This window comes from Lolium perenne, chromosome 3, assembly GCF_019359855.2.
Source record: "Lolium perenne isolate Kyuss_39 chromosome 3, Kyuss_2.0, whole genome shotgun sequence".
In the NCBI taxonomy this organism is placed as follows: Eukaryota; Viridiplantae; Streptophyta; class Magnoliopsida; order Poales; family Poaceae; genus Lolium; species Lolium perenne.
The window spans coordinates 7,255,992-7,275,204 of NC_067246.2; the positions used below are offsets into that span (position 1 = coordinate 7,255,992).

General features: G+C 44.4%; 1 long non-coding RNA gene and 1 pseudogene across 1 annotated transcript; one reads left to right on the top strand and one right to left on the bottom strand.

The window, feature by feature from the left end:
* Positions 1–6,713: 6,713 nt before the first annotated feature.
* Positions 6,714–9,147, bottom strand: LOC139837774 (uncharacterized; annotated as a pseudogene).
* Positions 9,148–15,626: 6,479 nt separating this feature from the next.
* On the top strand, positions 15,627–17,294 carry LOC139837465 (uncharacterized). Its single transcript, XR_011753953.1, has 2 exons — positions 15,627–15,710; positions 16,977–17,294. It is a non-coding gene; the product is annotated as an uncharacterized lncRNA (long non-coding RNA).
* Positions 17,295–19,213: the final 1,919 nt, after the last annotated feature.

Genomic DNA, 19,213 nt, shown 5'->3' on the forward strand with positions numbered 1-19,213 from the left:
TGAGGTGCCGCTGCGGCTGCGGCATGTTGTGGAGCTTGGTGATCGTCGGTGGCCCCGGAGAGCTGGCTGCGGCTTGGATGTGGCCGACATGTCATCCGTCGCAGCGTGAGGTGCCGCTGCGGCTGCGGCATGTTGTGGAGCTTGGTGATCGGCGGCGGGGCCCGCATGCTATTTAGTTACTCCTCTCGCTTCACGGGCGGGTCGATCTCTGGGCGAAAGCCTTGCACCAACTTTCGTCGGTTCCGACGACGTCGGCTCCTTCGGGCATCGTTTCCCTTCTTGCTGGCGTCGTTGTGGAGCTCTCGATCCCAACCGATGTGGGTTCCTCCAAGGTCTCTGGGTGAAAACCTAAGCTCCATCGGGAGCGGGCGGCAGCGACAAACATGTCGTTACCTTCTTGAAGGCGTCGCCTTGGAGGGTCTTGACCCTCGTGGTGCGTCTGATTCGTGGCGAGCGGCCAGGAAAGGTAGACCCCAGGGCGGCGGTCTCGGACGATGGATGAGTGTCGAGGCGGCGGCGTCGAAACCTCTTTGTAGTGAAGACCCTATTGGGCTTGGCCGTGGCCTTGCTTGGAGCTTGGGTAGCGTCTCGGATATCTGTGTGGATAGTGAGTTCGTCGACTCGGATGGTTTGTCTTCGGGCAATGCGAGGTTCGATCTGGCTTCTAGGGCGTGGCGGCGGCCCCAGATTTGGCATGATGTTCGAGGTCTATGGGTGATCGACTAGGTAGTGAGGGATACAAGATGGTTGGGTCGTGCGGTGTCGCGGCTCGTGTGCGGATGTGGTGCCGAGTAGTGTAAGTTGGGGCGGCGCCCCAAGTATAGAGGTGTGTGTTTGCTGCGTTTGGTGGATGCCTTGTGTCGCCTCGCATGTGTGGTTTTTGCTAATTTTCCTCATAAATCGGCAATGTATTGTTTATATGGTTTTTGTACTCGGTTTTTCTTATAAACTGGTACAATCTCTTCTATCTAATCGAGCTATGCCCTGAAAACGCAAAAACTATCCCATCAATTTAGAACGGGAGACATCTCACTACTAGGGAATAGCCTACCGCTCGCGTGTGTAATTCGACTACCACTCGTGGGCGGCCAACCGCGACTAGTACCCCGCCAGTGGTATCCGTTAGTAGTCGCGCGCCCGTCTGGCACACGACTAGTAGTGTATGTACCGATTGCGTGCGGCGTCCGCGCGCTACCACTATGTTTACTGGTAGCACGTCGAAGGGCACGCCCCGACCAGTACCCCGCCCACTGCCAGTATCCAATTTTTCATGCATTTTCTCCTTATTTATACAGATCCAATATGTAGATATATACAACATCAATACACATGCATGCAAGTACCAGATACATAGAATTAGCCAAATGACCAAATCATTACACTACAATTAGCCAAGCAAGTGACCAAATCATTACAGTACAATTAGCCAAGTGACCAAATCATTACACTGCATACTACAATTGGTAATGGTCAAGACCTACATGTAATGGACATGATCTACACTACGTACTCCACGCCCAGGTGTGCCTCCTCCGCCTCTGGCTCCACGGGTGGGTAATGAACAATGACCTCATCATTATCTCTTGGGTCGTGGTACTCACCATCAGATGCAGAGGAGTTCGCCCGTTGTTTGCAATAGAAGGTCTTCCCAAATAAATTATCCATATAGAAATAACACTTGGTCCCTGGCTCCATCCCGTAGCGGCAATGGTATTCTCCGTTTGCAGATATGACCTCCGTAAGCAAAAATCCTGCCAACTCCTATTGAATTGCGTGTACGCGGTCCTTTGGTAGGAGCTGGTCCCGCATCTTTTCGGTCTTTAAAGAAGGAGATCAATATGAATATATGTGTATATATATCAAATCATCACAAAAAAAATTATGAATGAAACTCAACATAATTGATGGTAATAAAATAAAATTGTGAATATTATTTACGTACTTGAAGTTGTTTGAAATCTCTACGCCGCTCACTGGTCGTCATGTGAATGATCTCGCAAACGTAGAATGCACATAAATTAATCCCCTGTTCCTGCATCAACCACTTTACGAGAATAGAATTCAATCAAATAATAATCAAGCATGATAATGCATGGTATTGAAACTAGAATTAAAGAGATGCGCGAACCTAGTACTACTTCCTGGGATCCGTCGAAAACGCATCTCCGATTTCTAGTGTACAAGATACGAAGGCATGCATAACTCATCAATTACACTTAACATTGAGTAAGAAAAATAGAATGTGTACAAGATACTAACACTCACTTGAAGTTGTAAGGAAACAGTATTTCTGTTCTTTCATTTTGTTTAATTAAAAACCTTATCAAGTTAGCCTCTATGTCCTTGGCGTGGGTTTGTACCGTAAGAAAATGAACGGTATATGGGTCAATGAATCCAATGTCATAGATTCTCCGTCTTTTGCATTCAATAATCTTCATTATGCATAATAGCGTACAAAAAAATATAGTGAGGATAATTACAGGCAATGAACGAGCTAATGAAGAGACTTAATTACAAAAATAAATCACTTACATACAATAGCAACTGACGAGAGATTTGTAGAGGGCGTCTTGATTGTATAACTGAAAAAAAATTCTTCAAGCATAATACATATCTGGTTGTCACGGAAGTAATGCTCTTTTTTAACTACCACCATGAGCATGATTCGCCCTTCCTTTGAGTATTCCATGTACCAGTCATGCAATCTTCGCATTTGTGTTGGTAGATGCGCGACCTGCTCAGGTCTGACCAGAGGCTCCCCGAGGGCAAATTTCCATGCTACATCAGCCTTGGGGAAATCTTCCATGCCCATCAATTGAGCAACAGTCACACCAAAATGTCTAGCAATTTCCTCGTATTCTTCTGCTACGTCCTTATCGGAATACACGTTGAGCGGGGGCAACGATTGTTTTTCTTGTTCTCCGAGCTGGGGAACTTTTTTCCCGCTTGCACTACTTCTCGTCCGCTGCATTTCGATATATTACTTCTTAATGGAGTGATCATAGTCTGATGCCATATTAGCCACATGTGACGATGGTCGCTCAAGCAAGTCCACATGTGACGATGGTCTGATTGTTGGATTTATTTTCTCCTTTGGCTGGGGCTGTATCTTGGCAAAATGGCTTTTCACTTCGGCATCCACGACCTTTTTGCATTCCTCATCAGTCATGTCATAAGCTAACTTGGCAGGAGCCTCCTTAGCTTTCTTCGTTGCACCTGCTTTCTTCCGAGTAGTACTAGTCGACGGAGTGGTGGTCTTCCGCTTTTGCACCTGAGACTTAGTGGGCGGAGTCGGCTGACGCGCCAGAGATCGAGATGGACTCGTGCTAGGTCTCTCTCGAGGAAGGGTGGACATAGAGGTGGACTGCTACTCGGAGGAGTCGGTGGCCTTGGCGTCGAGTATAGAAACATGATGTTTTCCTTTTTCGATAGAATGATTGCATGCGTGACTTCTCCCAGTGTCGTCTCTCCTTCACCTGCAGGGATGTCAAGCACCAGTGTCTCATATCCCTTCATTACTTGATCCACCCCGACACGACATAGCCAGCTGGAATCTGACTGCCACCTTTATGGATATGTTCTTCATTGACTGATGTAGCTCACAATTTTCCTCTCCGCGAGATCATCCACGGGGTAGCGAGCCATCGGTGCATCATCCATCGGTGCAAGATCATCAACCCGGACCCCCATGGAAGCCATGCTGCTTTTCTGCTGAGATGGCTGGCTACTATCGAATGCAGGATCTTGCTGCGGCTGAGATGCCCTTTGCTGGCTAATTGCATCTAGTTGCTCCTGCTGCCCCATTAATATGCGCTCATAATCATCGTTCTTTCTTTCTATCTTCTGGAACCGGTCTGCCTCCTGTTTCTTTTTTCTTTGACGGCTTCTATAACTTTCATTCCACTCGGAAAACCCAGCCCTCCATGGAACATCGGCGCATTTGCCTCGTGTTCATCCTGGGTGTTCAGGATTCCCGAGGGCATGTGTTAGCTCATCGTTCTCTCTCTCGGGCTGGAACGTTCCCGCTCGAGTATCGATTATTGCTTGAACAAGGTCTTTGGCGGTTTTTTCAATTTCTTTCTTTCCAATACACTCCCCTGTTAGTGTGTCCAACGATCCTCCGTGCCCGAAAAACCATTGCTTTAACCGTTCGGGCCAACCCGCTGTCTCTAGAGTGATCCCTTTAGCAATCAGGGCAGCCTCAGTTTGTCCCCACTTAGGGATGGTACTCTTGTAGCCACATGTACCCATAACATGGTGATATTTCTTTTTTGCAGCATTTGCCTTATTTTTTGCCGACCTTTGCAGAGCTTCAGACGATTCCTTGTACCCCACAAATGTGTCCCAGTGATTTTTTATCTTCTCTAGTGGTCCAGTGAATGTTGGAGTTCTTTTCTTCTTGATATAGCCATTGTGTAATCTTTTCTTGAAAGTCTGGAATTGTGTGGCCATCTTTTTAAGAGCCCGCTCCTTGACTTTCAACTTAACTTTTTCCTATTCGCACTCTGGAGGTAGGTTGAAATGTGACAAGAGCGTATCCCAAAGCAAATCTTTGGATCTTTGGTCGACATAACTAACTCCATCTACCTTTATCTTATTCCATTCTCGAGTGGTGATCGGGATGTTGTCCCTGACAATAACTCTGCATTGATGTACAAATAAATGTGCAGTCTCTTTGGGAGCAATCGGTTCACCATCTTCAGTGACTTCGTCGATCATGAACCTTTGATGATCGCCCAACTTTTTGGTCTAGCCTCGTTTCCTTCTAGCAGATTGGCTCGATCCGGAGGGCTAAAAGAAGAAAGATTCGTTAATATATACATACAAATCAATTAATACATCTAGTCACCAGAGGCTTAATTAATATACGTCGCCGGACTTTGTTAAGGGTCCAACATTTTCTTCGTCATCATTATTTGTTTCCCATTCATCTCTCCAGTTTAGCTCCATTCCCTCACCGGAGTTGTTCAGAAATTATGAGCCGCGCGTCATCTTCTCCGCCGGCTATAATATTTAACAATGCATCTTCTTGATCATCTCTGTCGTGGTCCATAGCTGCATTTCTATTCAGAGAGCATTTTAATCATAGCATTTTGAAGTTCCTCTCTCTGCTAAGAAAAACCTCTATGCAGCTATGAAAAGGTATTGAAATGATGAAATGACATGTTAAAGGTATTGAAATAAGCCCTATGACATTTCCAATAATTTAAATGGACTTCGCATGCTTATTGGATATGCATTATCTAGTATGAACTCTGCATGCTTTTCATGATGTGGTGTTCTGGATTTAATTATAATGCCCTTTATAAAAAAAAAGAATTTAGCCACCAAAAATTAAGCTGGTTGTTTATAATGAGTGTGCACCATAAAATTTTCAGGAACAATTATAAAAATAGTGAACAAGGGGATGCTAGAATTTACAAAAAAAGAGTTAACAATATGACAATATCTCCTCTACAAAAAAATTTGTGTTTTTCCTTTCTGTTTGGTTGTGTTAAAATACATTACATTTCCTACATCCAAGTTTCTTCCTGCATTTCTTAGAGGCCCAAATACACCATAACATATGCAAAATCAATTACAGAAAACCACAGAAATCAACTAGGGTCTGTACGCCAAAAAAAAAGAACTAGGGCGACCAACGCCGGCGACCACCCAGAGGTGGCGATACGGCACGCGCGCGACCATGCCATAGGGCGTGTTCGACCGAGGCGCTCGTGGGCTATCTAATGGAGGCGGCGCCGCTCCTATTGGGTGCCCGGAGCATGGTCGGCGACATGGTCGAGCGGTGGAGCTCATAGGTGCGCAACGTGGCAGTGATACAAGGAGAGAGGGGGAGAGAAGAGCGGTGCCTGAGCACTAGTTGCTCACCCAGAGGCTGTAGGAAGCAACGACAAGGATGGAGGAGGCCCGTAGCGATGGGATTAGCGGCGGCTGGAGTTTGGCCGGCGAGCTCGATTCGCTCGACTGCGATGGTGGTGGCAACGGCGGTGGTGGGCGTCCCTCCTCGTGGGAGATGGCTAGGGCGGGCAACGACGGTGGCGACGGTGAGGAGAGGAGGGTGGTGCTCCTGTTTGCGATGAAAATGGCGGCGACGATGTCGAGTCGATCGGGGGAGGGGGAGATTATAAGTCACCCGCCTTTAGTCCCAGTCTGGCCTTTAGTCCTGGTTGGTGGCTGCAACCGGGACTAAAGCGGCCGAGAAATTCTTAAGTCCCGGTTGCAGCCACCAACCAGGACTAAATGTGCTTTTGGATAAATTCATAGAAAATTCATTTAAAATTTCAGAAAACGTGACAAACTTTACAAATTCATAGAAAATTCATTTCAAATCAGAAAAATACAAATAATATATCAAAATGTTTCGAAAAATAATCTCTATGCAATTAAAATATAATATGAGTCTTAATTAAGTCTTTTATTTATCCAAATTTCCAAGAAGGTTCAATAATTATTAAATTTCTAAAATAAATATAAATCTTAATTAAGTCTTTTATTTATCCAAAATTCAAAGAACATTCAATAATTATTAAATTTCTAAAATAAATGATAAGTCTTAATTAAGTATTTTATTTATCCAAAATTCCAAGAAGAGTCAATAATCATTTTTCCAAAATTAATTGCACTAAATTCATAAACTCTAGTGTTGGGGTAATACATTACATAAAGGTTTTCTTCTTGGAATAATTATTACATATCACCAACATCCCCATCTAGTGTTGGGGTATAAAAGTTGTTCTTCGCCGTAGCCATGGAGCATCTTAATTATTTAATAGGATGGTTTGGTCAGTGTTCACTGTGAAGGGCGGAATTTCATCAAACTTATTATAATCTTCTGACATGTCTGTCTTGCTCTCCACTCCCACGATGTTTCTTTTCCCTGAAAGAACTACGTGGCGCTTTGGCTCATCGTATGATGTATCCGTTTGCTTATTTTTTCTTTTTCTCGGTTTGGTAGACATGTCCTTCACATAAAAAACCCGAGCCACATAATTGGCTAGGACGAATGGTTCGTCTCTGTACCCAAGATTGTTGAGATCCACTATTGTCATTCCGTACTGCTGGTCTACCTTTACCCCGCCTCCTGTCAGCTTGACCCATTTGCACCGAAAAAGGGACCTTAAAAGAAGGTCCATAGTCTAGTTCCCATATCTCCTCTATGTAACCATAATATGTGTCCTTTTCCCATTGTTGTTTGTTGCATCAATGTGGACACCACTGTTTTGGTTGGTGCTCTTTTTATCATGGGAGATTGTGTAAAATGTATTCCCATTTATCTCGTACCCTTGGTAAGTCAATATAGTCGAAGATGGTGACCTGGCCAACAAGTATAGCTGATCTCCAACAGTGGTGTTATTCATGAGATGTGTTTGCAACCAACCGCCAAAAGTCGCCATGTGTGCATTTGTAATCCAGGAGTCAGACAGCCCCGGGTTTTTGGAGCGTACAATATCCATGTATTCCTTGATATACGGAGCCACCAAGGTGGAAATTTGTAGAACCGTGTAGTGTGCTTGAGTGAAAGAATGCTTATCCATACTTATTATTGCTTTCTTTACTAGCGTGCCTTTTCCACTCAGTCTCCCCTCGTGTTGTGATTGAGGAACACCAATCGGCTTAAGATCAGGAATAAAGTCAATACAAAACTCAATGACCTCCTATGTTTCATACACCTTGGAGATGCTTCCTTCTGGCCTAGCATGCTTATGAAACTATTTTTTGAAGACTCCCATGAACCTCTCAAAGGGGAACATATTGTGTAGAAATACAGCACCGAGAATGGAAATCTTTTCGACTAGGTGAATGAGGAGATGCACAGCTCAAAACTAACAAGATATTGGACCACATCATTCTGTAACCTTTGTAAAATTTCGGGATCGATTACCTTCTGAAAAATAGAATTGAGGAATGCACATAGCTTCACAATGGGTACTCGAACATTTTCTGGTAGAAGCCCCCTCAATGCAACCAAAATCAATTGCGTCATAAGCACGTGTCAGTCATGAGACTTTAGGTTTTGGAATTTTTTCTCTCCCATATTTATTATTCCCTTTATGTTCGACGAGAAGCCAGACGTGACCTTGATACTGCTCAGGCATTTAAAAAAGATTTTGTTCTCTTCTTTGGTAAGAGCGTAGCTGGCAGGACTTAAGTAATGACATCCTTTATCCATCTTCTCTGGATGCAGGCCGTCTCGTTCATTCATACGTTGCTGGTCCTATCGTGCTTCCGGTGTATCTTTTGTCTTCCCATACACACCCAGGAAGCCTAGCAGGTTCACGCAAAGATTCTTTGTCAGGTGAATCATGTCGATTGCTTAGCGGACCTCTAGGACATTCCAATAGGGTAGCTCCCAAAAAATATATTTCTTCTTCCACATGGACGCGTGTCCGTTAGCGTCATTTGGAACAGATTGTCTGCTAGGACCCTTTGCAATAATTACTTTTAAATACTTGACCATGCCAAATACGTCATCACCACTACGGTGAATATGCTTCCTCCGGTGATCTGCCTCACCTTTGAAATGCTTGCCTTTCCTTCTTACTGGATGCCTGATCGGAAGAAATCGACGATGCCCTGGGTACACAACTTTCTTACATTTATTTAAATATATACTTTCAGTCTCACCTAAATAGTGTGTGCATGCATTGTATCCCTTGTTTGTCTGTCATGAAAGGTTACTAAGAGCAGGCCAATCATTGATGGTTACGAACAGCAATGCTCGTAGGTCAAATTTCTCCTGTTTGTGCTCATCCCACACACTTACACCTTTTTCGTGCCACAAATGTAAAAGTTCTTCAACTAATGGCCTTAGGTACACATCAATGTCGTTGCCGGGTTGCTTCGGGCCTTGGATGAGCACTGCCATCATAATGAACTTCCGCTTCATGCACAACCAAGGAGGAAGGTTATAGATACATAGAGTCACATCACCTGGCCTGTGACTACCTCGCTCTCCATGGCGCTGAGGGCTACTGGCCTTGTCGATGACCCGGATACACCAGCCACTGACCCTGTCGCTCTTGCCGCCATCGCAATGGAGTGTGGCACCACGCCGGATGAGGCGGCTGCCATTGCAGGTCCTTTGGTGCATGCCGGTGCACCATGAGCGCGCTCCCGCACTCTCGATTGCTGTGGATGGGCCATCGCCACAAATTTTCCCTGGCCCATCCCTCGCTGTGCTCGGCAATAGCGCCCCCTCGCGGCCTCCACTATCTAGTCTCTGTCTGTTTAGTTGTGCATGGATCTGCACTTTGCCATGATCGCTCTATCATTTTGTCTTTCGCTATAATCTGTAAGGGTGAACCACGATGTACATGTACTATAGTAAGAGAGAATTAACTTCTTTTTCGTGAGAGTTTTGGATTTCTTTGGAGGTTAACATCGAACTGACACGTACGCCACTTTGTGGTTTGTCCCTGCAGTGATATTTTCGGTGTACGATTTAGGTGCTGCCTTGGAATTTTCGTGCTCCCTTTCTGCTGGGCTTCGTTGTGTCCTGGGTGGTTGTAGCAACTTTTTAAAACCGCTTTGACCCATTTTGTCTGGTACGTGGCCTCTATCTCCAGAAATCTCCTGCCCATACCACCCCAGCTTTTCTCGGTTTCCGCCCTGCGCGTTCTCTCTTATCTCCTCCACTGTCCCGAGCTCCTATATTCCAAATCCCCTGCACCTTAACCGGCTTCCCCCTCCTCGCCGGAGCTCCTCCTTCCCTTCCACCGACCTCCCACTGCCCAGAACGATCTTCCTTGAGCCCTCCCTGTCCAAGCAGGGGAAGTGTGGGACCGGCTTCCAAGCGGATGATGGAGAGACGAGCTCTACGGCATGGTGTCCAGAGGTGCTGCAAGTGGCTGGTTGTGGGGCCCCGGACTAGCTGTCCAAAACACCCGTTATGCATTCATATTCACGATACCATGATCAGTGTGTCGTGAAAGCATAACCGAACTGGTATCAAATTACATCATCCATTACAGTACCGAATAAAAGATTACAAACAGGTCACATGACCAATACATACATAATAGCCTCGAAGGGCCTAACTTAACATCAGAGTAATGGAAAATCACTTCACAATAGTAGCGCAAAGCCCAAGTCATATGCCATAACCCTGCAGGTAACTGATTGGGAGAATGTTCCTACCTCGCCTAGACATCATCAACTCCTTCTTCATATGCAGAACTCCTCCAAGTCTGGCCAAGTAAATAGCCAGGACAATAATGCCAGTGAGTACGTTTGAATGTACTCGTAAACCACCTTAGAGAGAAGTAAATGATATGCATTTATGGCTGTAGCAAGGAAATAAGCTCTAATCTAGGGCTACAAGGTGAGAGAGGTAGTTTCTCTCGTGGATATAGCATCTCTATATCTTTGTGAAGAAGAGTTTTAAAAAAATGAGGATTTCCTCGGGTCGATATAACATTGCTGTATCTTTGAAAAAAAAATTGAAAACAAGTTTTCTTTTGAAGACTAATATGTAAGGGTGACCCATTTTCCTTCCCGGTCATCTTAGTATGACCAAAACCATCTTTCATCTTCCTCCGTACCTCGCAGGTACTCTTCCACCAGTCCCACTGGTAATCTTTCCCAAAATAGTTGGAAAACTCTTTTATACACCAATAATCCTTCAATGCCAAGCAACAACCTTTCCCACGTCCATAACCGCGGACACAACCATTCGAATAGTTTACACTCCTCAGAGGTTGTTCACTTTCCCCACAAGATCTGGATACCTATCGTGTGGGCATCGTCCCTACATACCAACTGTTGGAGATATGCCCGAGAGGCAATAATAAAATGGTTATTATTATATCTTTTTGTTTATGATAGATATTTATATCTCATGCAATAATTGTATTAACTGGAAACATTAATACATGTGTGTTTTGTAAACAAACCAGAGTCCCTAGTAAGCCTCTTGTTTAACTAGCTTGTTGATTAATTGATGATCAAGGTTTCCTGCTCATGAACATTGGATGTTGTTAGTAACAAGATCATATCATTAGCAGAATGATATGATGGACACACACCCATAGTAAGCATAGCAATAAGATCAAGTCATTAAGTTCGTTTTGCTTTAGCTCTCAAGTGCATAGTAACTTAATCCTTCAACCATGAGATCATGTTAATCACTAACACCGGATGAATACTTTGATGACATCAAACATCACTTCATAACTGGGTGGTTATAAAGGTGGCATTGGGTATTCTGAAAGTGAGAGTTGAAGCTCATGGATCAAGAGTGGGATTTGTCCATCCAAATGACGGATAGATATACTATGGGCTCTCTCGGTGACATGGCATCCAATTATCTTGCAAGCATGTGACTAGGTCACAAGGGATGTCATATCATGGAATGAGTAAAGAGTACTTATCAGGAACGAGATTGAACTAGGTATGGAGATACCGATGATCGAATCTCGGATAAGTAAAGTATCATGCGACAAAGGGAATTGGTAACGAATACTGATGGTTCTTTCGATCACGAGGTCATCGTTGAATATGTAGGAGCAATTATGGATCTCCAGGTCCCGCTATTGGTTATTGATCGGAGAAGAGTCTCGATCATGTCTGCATCATTCGCGAACCGTAGGGTGACACACTTAAGGTTCGATGTAGTTTAAGTAGATATGGAATATGAGATGGAGACTGAATGTTGTTCGGAGTCTCGGATTGGATCCAGGACATCACGAGGAGATCCGGAATAGTCCGGAGAATAAGATTCATATAAGGGAAGTTACTTTTTGAGGTTCAGGAAAAGTTTCGGTGTTTGACCGGAGCTTCTAGAAGGTTCTAGAGGGCCACCAGTGGGCCCACCACCCCGGGGGAGGGGCCACATGGGCCAAGGGGGTGCAGCCCAGCCCTAATGGGCCAGGCGTGATCTTCAATGGACGAAGTCTGGAAGCTATCCCATGACGGAGGCATGAGGCCAAGAGGTTTTCCTTTGCCCAGAGCCAAATAACGCATCTGGAGACGAAGATCTAAAAGAGTCGAGGAAGAAAAAGCTTTGGAGAGCTTTATTAGGGGTTAGGTAAAGGGCAATCTCGTGGGATCAACGTTATAGTCGCACATGAAAAGAAATCCCAATAAATAAGGAAGGGTAAGAGATAAAAAGGAATATCTGGGATTCGTGGCAACCACTGGTACGGGAGCCGCCCGTACGACCCGCCCGTACCCGATGCTTTCCCGAAAATCCAACCAACTATCGTCGGTAAAAATATTTCCAAAAACTCGGTACAGGCAGGTTCTACCCGTACCGCCCAGTCGTACCAGGATTACCAACATATGAAAGGCGGTAAAATTTCGTTTTTTTACAGACATCAAATGAAAGAAAACGACGCAAAAGATACAGAGAAAATAGCGACCGTCCGTACGGGCGTATGCGCCTGTACCGCCCGGTCATACTGAATACCAAAGTAAAACCAAAGCGGACGAAAACATGACAATGATACCAGAAAGAATAGCGACCACCCGTACGGGCGCATGCGGCCGTACCGCCCGCCCGTACCGGTGTCGAAAACTGGTTGTTTTGTCAGAAAAATGCAAAGGACTCAAAAATGCATACCAAAAGATGAAAAAACTAAAAACTAAAAACCGAAAAGATCAGAAATACTTTTACTTACAATAAGCCTCGACCAAGATCTTGTATCCTTCGGACTCTCATGTTATTCTCCCTTTCCCTTCGTATATGGTGGGTAACAAATGTTTGCAAACACCATCACGAAGAATAGGGGAGAAACCTTTGTCAAGGCGGAGAGTCCCTAGAGGCACACAAACTACGGCCACCTTCCATTGCGGTGCCTCTTCATCCGGAGGATCTTCATCCTCAAATTGTTCTTCATTTCTTTGTAGAATCTGTAGATCAAATTCTTGCAAAAGCAAAATCCAACGGATCATTCTAGGCTTAACGTCTGTCCTCTCAAGGATTTCTTTTAAGCCTTTTCGATCAGTGTAGATTCTAACTTTTGAGTCAGTAATATAGGATCTAAATTTTTCACAAGCAAACACAACCGCAAAGAATTATTTTCCAACCATCGGGTAATTTATTTGCATATTGTTGAGAGTGCAACTTGCATGATGAATAGTATTTAATTCATTACCATCACACTAGCACAAAGCAACACCAACTTAATCATGGTTTGCCTCACAAAGTGTAACATCCCAAGAGTAACTCCTTAGTCCTTTTTACCTTTCTTGCATTGTTGTCATATCATCATGTTGCACTCATGCATTTAATCACCTTTGGTTTTACTAAATTGCATTTGCTTTTGCTTTTGGCTTTCTTTTGTTTGCTTGTTGTTCTCCATCTCTTCCTCTATCTTGGTTCATCCCCTCCTCTTGTGATGTTCCAAGAAAGGCACACCATCTTCCCCACCTCTTTTAACCCTAACCCAAAAAGGTCATGCCAAATTTTCTAAAATTTGGTGGCACCCTTAATCTCTCTTCTACCTCTCCTACTTGCTAACCCAACCTATTTAAGTTGGAGATACTCCTCCTCAAATGATTGGATTATTCTTGTAAAGTTTTACCAAATTATTTTGCACATGAAATAATGGAGCTTTTCTTCCTTTTAAGCTCTATGTATAATCTCCCTCTTTTATTCTTCTTCTTATCATCACATGTGGTATGGTGGTTTCTTCTCATATTCTTCCCTCTTCAAATAGTCAACCAACCCCTTTTCTCCAAATTCATAAAACAGTTTTTATTTTGAAAAGAAAATAAAATCAGAAAAAGAAGAGAGAAAGAAAACCCTAGCTAAAACCTAATCTAACCTATTCTAACCGGCCAGCCCAGCTCCCTCTCTCACCGTGGCCATCTCTCCTCTCTCTCCCCACCGGCCCAACCTGGCCCAGCCCATCCTCCCGAAGGGGTATGCCTTCTCCTCGTCTCCACCTTTCCACATAGACGAGTGCACCGTATCGGGCAAAGCTTCACGCCATGGACGCCACATCCCTGCTGCACGCCATCCATCGGCTCTGCGAGCTCGGCCTCTCCTTTTTAAGCTTGCACCGCACCTCCTCCAAACCCTAGCTCGCTATTCCTCCTGCCAGCCGCCGCCACCTTCTTTCTTCCCTGCAAAATCTCCACCGAGAGCAAAACCACCACCGCCTTTTACCTCTCGCCATCGCCGCCATGGTCGCCGTCGATGTGACCTGACCGGCGGAATCGCACCATCTCTGCTTCCTCTTCCTCGACGTCTACTTCACGGAACCGGAGCTCGCCAGAACTGCACGTCTTCTTCCACGCCATCGTCGTCTACCCCCGGCCATCCCCGTCTCCCTCTACTTCCCTTCCTCTTCGTCGACGCCCCAGGGTGAGCGCAAACCGTCCCTACCTCTCTGCATGGCCTTGTATCGTCAACGCGAGACGGATCTGAGTGAGAACGAGCGAAAAACGAGATAAAATTGTCCTTTTTGTATCTGCTTCACGGTGGCTTCTTCCGACGAGCATCGCCGGCGACCCTGTCCACCTCAGCACACATTCTTGGTACCTCTGGATGCACCGTAGCGCCCTCCTTCTCCTCGACTTGATTCCATCCAAAACGGAGCAGCATCGACGATGTCCTCCTCAATCGAACATCGGTCCAGAAAACAGATCTGTTTACCTTTTCAGTTTCGCCGTGTCGCGTGTCCGTCTTCCGATGATCATCACCGTCGCCTCTGTGCTCCTCTTCCACCAAGTTCAGCACCAAATGAATCCTGGCACGATCCTTTTTCTCAACCCGAAGACAACACCTCGTTTCACCGCTTCGTTTCGTCACGAGCGCGACTTTAAAATCCGTGCAGGAATCCATCTACATGAATCGCTGCTGTCAAAATTCAGTTTCGAGTGTCAAAAATTCAGTTCACCCGTCTTTACCTTGGCTGAGATCCTGTCTCTGTCAAATCCCGCACCGCAGCCCAGTGGCTGCGTGCCACGCCTCACTCCCGCGAGCCCTGGGATCGAATCCCGCGGGCGCAGAAAAAGCCACAATCTTTTTGCTTTCGCCACGCGGCACGCTGACGTGGCCAAGGTCCCACCTGTAAGCGTCAAGGGCTAGATCCACCTCGGTGCAAAACAACTCCCGCCCAAATCTGTCCCAAATTCAAAATTCTTTTCCTTTTCTTTTTCACATATGAAATCTGCCTATATTTCAAACTAATTATTTTGGCACTTTTTGAAACTCAAATTTGACAAACTTTATATCCAAATTGATCAGCATTTCATGAACTATCCAAATATGAACTTTGTTTTGGGTTTTGGATAAATAAAATTTGGACATATTTAAAATCTGAAATTGAATTGATTAATATGGCATAATTCATAACTCAATTTCTATAATTCCAAATCTGTTAAATTTTATATCTAAATGCATCAGAAAAGTGAGAGGAATTCAAATCTTGCATCATCATGCATCATTGGCATCATCTCTGAATTGTCCAAAAATAAAACTTGCAAATTCAATTAAGGTATATGTGAGGGTGCTTATCATTTCATGTGAAATTAAAGCACCCCACTTAACTTTGCTATACATGAAACCTTGCACATATCATCTTGCCATGCCATCATGCATCATATTGCGCATTGCATTTCCTTGTATTGATTTGTGCTATTACTTTTCTTGTATGTGCTATTTGGTTCTTCTCGAGTAGACGCCGACACAGAGCAGTACGAGCAGGAGTACGACTACCCCCAGGAGGATCGTGTCTGTGCTTCTACCGCTGATCTGACAGGCGAGCTCACCCCTTCACCTATTTTACATTTACATGCTCTTTTGATCTTTTGCTATCCCTATGTTGCGATTCTGTTGTGTCACGTGTCCTATTCCACCTGTTACCTATATATCCGAGATACACCTCCTCGCCCTACCTATTGTTTGTTGTTTGCCAGCTTTGCGAGTCGTAGGCGAGTTTAGGGTTTTTGTTGATATCTCGAAATGTTCGGGATATCTTGTTGGGATGTTGACACATGCACTACCTTTTCGAAAATGAAGTTGATAACTTTTGCTACAATTAAAATTGATATGGGATAATAATATTGCAGAGGCATCGGTGAGCCCCTTTGCGAAAGCATCGGATTTTTGTCTTGCTTGTGTCCCCTAGGACCCGAGTTCTTGTTATCTGTTCTAAGACTGAGCGCGCTAACCACTTCGTGGGAGGTTTTATCGGGACCCCCCATCACCCATTACCATTTCTCAAGTCTGTTGAAAAGGGGGCCACAACCTTGGTTTTATTTTCCTATGCCATGTATGCCATGCTTTATTTACTGTTGCCTTCGGGTGTTTACTTTCTGTTGCCTTCGGGTGTTTATATTCTGTATTGTACCCCGCGGGACGTTTAGCGAAGCGTGTGGTTCGCACGCCTAGCCGCCGTCGCAAACCCTAAGTCCGCATCGGAGTACGGTCGAACTTCGTTTCGGGTAGCTTAGTCGGGTGGCCCCCCTAGGCATTCTTGTAGTTCTGGGAACGGTCTTGTTGTGAGACTCCGCACTTGACTATGCGGGTTCGAGCATGCGTGTATGGTAACATTGGTGCACCCCTGCAGGGTAAATCTTTTCGGAAAGCCGTGTCCGCGGTTATGGACGACTTGGAGCTATTTAACTCGATCATAGAACAACTTACATCTAATCTTGTCGCTAATAATATTGCTAATAATCTGCGTAGTAAGTTAGAACTACTACAACGGATATGGAATAAAATTGTCAACTGTGTGAGTGCCTTGCCAGTACCTCTTGGCTAAGGGGGATCAAAATGGCTGGGTTTTGTTTGCAGAGTATAGAACTGCTAGATTATGCGCTTTCTCACCTTCTCTAGTAGACGAATGTTGTAGCGTGTCTCTATTGGTTAGTTGTTTTGCTGCCGCTAAACTCCACATATAGCCGGGCGAAGTTTACACCGCCCACCAGCAAGCATAACTGGTCTTGTCTCGCAAGTACGTGCCACTTGGTACTTACCCTCGTTTTTCTCCCTCTTTTTCCGGAACCCGCTTTTCGACAAACAGGTACGACAGATGATGAGCAGTTCGCTGGAGGCTACTTCGTTGAGTTCACAGACGACGACTTCGTTGAGTAGCAGGATCGCTCCTAAGGCAGCAGCCTGTGGCTTGTTGGTTATGGACTCCGCTTGGTTATCTTCAGGACTCTTAGTCCCATTTGGATCTTGTCTGTACTCAGACTATTTGCTACCTCTATGTATGATGTACTGATGGGACATGTGTCCTTTGAGCGTTGCTATATATAAACTTTATTTCCATCTTTTGTGTCGTAGATGGTCATGTTGTGATATTCAATCTGTATTCTACCCTTGTATCCTGTGCACAGTGCGTGTATGTGTGAAGTGCACAGGAAGGTGAAGCACTCAGGCTTGGAAAGCCTAACGTGAGCCTATGAGGTGGGTGTTGTGTGCATGGGCGTGTCGATCTGTTCCTTGGCCTACCCATAAGCTTGGGAATGCGAGGCGACCTCGCGGTCCTTCGTAGTGACCTCATGCATGTAAACCCCTCGTACCTACGCGCTCTGGGTTTTCCTACTCCTGGGGCTTACACAAAGTAACTCAAATGATTTTCTCCAATCAGGTGGTTTGATCATTGGAGCTTTAAGAAGAGCTTTTTTAAGAATGTTGAAAGCAACAAGGAAATTTTCATCAAACTTGAAACAAACATCCTTTTGTAACAAATTGGTTAAAGGTCTTGCTATTTTGGAAAAGTTTCTAATAAACCTTCTATAAAATCCGGTATGACCAAGGAAACTTCTTATACCTTTAATATCTCGTGGAGGTGGTATTTTCTCTATAGCTTCCACTTTTGATTTGTCACCTTCTATTCCTTTTCCTGAGACCTTGTGACTGAGCACTATCCCTTCTTGAACCATGAAATGGCATTTTTCCCAGTTCAAAACTAGATTTGTATCTTTGCATCTCTACAAAAACTTGTGCAAATTATGCAAACAATGGTTAAACGAAGTTCCATAGACAGAAAAGTTGTCCATGAATACTTCCATTATATGCTCAATATAATCAGCAAATATGGCTGTCATGCATCTCTGAAAGGTAGGAGGTGCATTGCATAAACCAAAAGGCATTCTATGATAAGCATATAATCCAAAAGGACAAGTGAAAGTTGTTTTCAATTGATCTTCAGGATGAACAGATATTTGAGCAAAGCCAGAGTATCCATCCAGATAGCAAGTGAGAATGTCTAGCAAGCCTTTCCAAAGTTTGATCTATGAAAGGTAATGGGTAATGATCCTTTCTAGTCTCTTTATTAAGTTTTCCGAAATCAATGCACATTCTATGTCCTACGACAGTTCTAGTAGGGACCATTTCATTGTGTTTGTTTGGTACATCAATAAATCCTCCTTTTTTAGGGACACAATGAACGGGACTTACCCAATCACTTTCTTTGACATGATAAATGATACCTGCATCAAGGAGGCGAATAATTTCTTTCCTTAACACTTCTTTCATTTCAGGCTTGAGTTTCCTTTGAAAATCTGCCACAGGTTGAGCTCCTTCTTCCATGAATATTCTATGAGTGGCTATCGAAGGACTAATCCCTTTCAAGTCATCCAAGGAATACCCAAAGGCCTTACGGTGCATTTTAAGTACCATCATTAATTGTTCTTCTTCCTTTTCTGCAAGGTTAGCACTTATAATAACAGGATACTTGTTAGTTTCATCTAAGAACCTATATTTCAAATCAGGTGGAAGGTGCTTCAGTTCTGGAGGTGGTAAACCTTCATCTCCCTTCCTTTCAGGTGTTTCATAGCTTTTCTTACTTGAGTAATCAACTGTAGGAGAAGAGTCTAAGTATTCAACAATATCCTCTTTATCTAAATCTCTCATAGCATCATTATTTTCAAATAAACATCCTTTGATGTCATCTTCAGGGGTATCACAAAGGATAACAGAGAGATCGGTAAGATGTAAGCCCCAGGAGTAAGGGCTCAATTAAACGCGCATGCCATGAGGAATAATTGCGTATGAGGTTACTAAAGGGACCATGAAGTCACCATGTAGTCCGGAGTACCGGCATGCCAAGACGTATCTCGACACGCTCATGCGCAACTAAACATCATGGGGCTCACGATTGGCCCTAGACCTGAGTGCTACACCTTCCTGTGCACTTCACAACATACACACACTGTGCACATCACTACTAGGAAAAAGCCTATAGGTGGAGGCAATAGGTGCCGGCGCACCACCCAGGACGTGATCCAGGAAATATCTCTAAAATTTAAC